This window comes from Lycium barbarum, chromosome 4, assembly GCF_019175385.1.
Source record: "Lycium barbarum isolate Lr01 chromosome 4, ASM1917538v2, whole genome shotgun sequence".
NCBI lineage: Eukaryota > Viridiplantae > Streptophyta > Magnoliopsida > Solanales > Solanaceae > Lycium > Lycium barbarum.
The window spans coordinates 85,433,628-85,436,565 of NC_083340.1; positions in this window are offsets into that span (position 1 = coordinate 85,433,628).

Here is a 2,938-nt window from a genome sequence, read left to right on the forward strand (position 1 = left end):
CCTTGCTTTCCTTGACAACCTTCTTCCCTCACCTCAAATGTCTTTAAAATTTTGATTAGGATCGTCAAATGCTATTTATTACTTATCAAAATATTGTATACGTCGTGCCCTTCGTTAGTCTATTCACTGTATGTTAATGAAAAATTTCCAAAGTGTAACACCAACACCCTCTCTCCAAGTCCATAAACTAATCCAAGCTAAATCCAAGAAAATCAAGAGATTCAAGTGCTACGAAGCTTGCTAGGGTTTGTAAAATGCAAGATTTCCTTTGGTGTTGATGTTGGAGACTTCACTTTAGTGGAGCAAGTTGATCCAAGACTTGTTCTTGAGTGATTAAGGTAAGTTTCTACATCTCTTGTATAAGGTTAAGGTTGTTTCATTGTTGTACCATTTGGTAGAAGGAAGAAAAAGTGAAAATGGAGTTCAAGTATGAATTGGAGGATATTATGAGCTATAGATTAACTTGAATTGTAATTCTTGACATATTATACGTATAATCTTGATGTGGGTGATGCTAATGATGTTGAGGAAGTGTTGTATATAAGTGTATATGGAGTTGTGTTGAGATTATTATTATGAGTGATCTTGAAAAAGAGTTATGGGGATTGAATGATGCCTAATTCGAGTAAAGTCTCTTGATTGTGGTATTGTTGATAATGTCGTTGTTGTTGGGAGTTGTTTTGGAATTTGGTAGAAGTAGATAAAATAGGGGAAATGCTACCCAATTTTCACTAGCTTACGAATTATACTAGTTTGCACTTAAGAGTGTCTTTGAGACCTAACCTTAGTATGAACCCTCTTGAATGTAGATCCTTCGGGCTTTAGAGGTGAACGTTAAGTAGTTAAGAAGACATAAAGGTATGTAAGGCTAACCTTTCTTTCTTAAGGCATGATCCCATTGTTGTATACCTTCACGTGCAATCCATAATGTCTTCCATGATGACTTTACTCCTAGAATCACTAAAGCTCATAGTTTTTGATACTCTCATGATGTCGTTGATTCCATCCTATAGTAGTTGATCTTCTAAGGAAAGATATAGTGAAAATGATGATGACGATGTTGCTTTTACTCACGCAATTCTATAAGTATATATATATATAAATATATATATAAAGCTATGTTGCAACACCGAGTCCCTTTGTGGACGGGTATGCTTAACACCGAGTCCTATATGGCCGGGTATGATATCTATTGTGCACACCACTGATCAGTTGGGTATGAATAACACCGAGGCTCATCGTGGCCGGGTATGCTTCACACCGAGTCCTATTAAGGCTGGGATGTTATTATGATGATGCTATCTATATATGTATGTATGTGTATATGTATGGAAGGTCTTCTTTAAAGAAAGGGGTAAGTAAATATGATGACCATCTCAAAAGGTACAAATGGCTCTTCTATCGCATGGCTTTCCTATCTCATGTTATCCTTCATGCTTTTATCATGTTATCACTTATGCCTTACATACTCAGTACATTGTTCGTACTGACGTCCTTTTGTTTGTGGACGCTGTGTCATGCCCGCAGGTGGACAGGGAGACAGACTTGATCCTTAGGCTACTTTATTCAGAGATCATCTAGAGGAGCTCCATTTGATTCGGAGCTGTAGCCGTTGGTACTATTCTTTTGTGTATTTATATGGACATGGCGGGGCCCTGTCCCGTCCTTATGATGATACTTACTCTTTCTAGAGGCTCGTAGACAGTTGTGTATAGCTAGATGTCTTTTAGCCTTGTCGGCTCATATTTTTGTATATCATTTTGATTGCCTTGTCGGCTTTGTATATATATGGGCATAGTTGTTGATGTTGATATAAAAGTGCCTTAGCTCGATGGAAATTGTGTTATTGATGCATAGAGATTATGAGTAGGCCATATGGCTCGCCTAGATGGAATTGTGGAAATATGATGAGAAGTGCCCGGTGGGTTAGCTCCGGGTGCCTGTCATGGCCCTCCGGTTGGGTCGTGACAAAGCCCAAAAAGAGTCAGGCTTTTTTAGAAGTCTCCTGGTGAGGCTAGTCAAAGTAGTTTTGTTTTTCACTTCAGCTTTTTGGATCCCTAGCCCTCCCTCTTTCTTGAGTCTGGTGATAGTTTGCCATCCTACTAGGTGCATTTTCTTTTCAGCAGTGGTTCCCCAGACAAAGTTTCTTTGGGTTCTGTTAATCTGCTGGGTAGTTTTAGTGGGGAGCTTGATGTATTGCATGACATGGTTTGGTATGATACTCAAACAAGCTTTAGCAAGGACAGTTTACCAGCCATGTTAAGGAACTTGGTTTTCCAGCCAGCTAGTCTGGCTTTACGGTTATCAAGGATGAACTGGATGTTACCATTTGTGGGCCTCTTATGAAGAATGGGAAAGCCAAGGTATTTCCCAAAATGGTTACTAGCTTTGATGGAAATATAGTTGGAGTAGTTTTCCTTATCTTCATTGCTACAGTTATTGGAAAAAATTACATTAGACTTGGCAAAGTTAATTTTATGGCCAGACATTATATAGAAATTTGACAGTGTCCTCATAATGGTGTGACAGTTCTTAAAGTTGGCTCTAGCAAAAAGTGTAAGATCATCAGCAAAGAAAAGGTGTGAGACCTTAGGAGCATTTTTACAGGTGAATATGGGTAGCCAGTTGAGTATATCCACTTCATGGTTTATGCTTCTAGACAACCTCTCCATACATATGATAAAAAGACAGGGGGATAGGGGGTCACCTTGTCTGATTCCCCTAGAGGGCTTAAAGGGGTTGGTATTTCCACCATTAACTAGAATAGAGATGGAGGAGGTAGATATGCAAGATAAAATAAGATTAGTAAGTCCTGTTGGAAAATTGAAAAAGATAAGGGTATTTTTGATAAAAAAAAAATCATTCAATTCTATAAAAGTCTTTCTCTAGGTCAATTTTTAGAATCATGTTAGCATGTTTAACTTTCATACTATTGAAT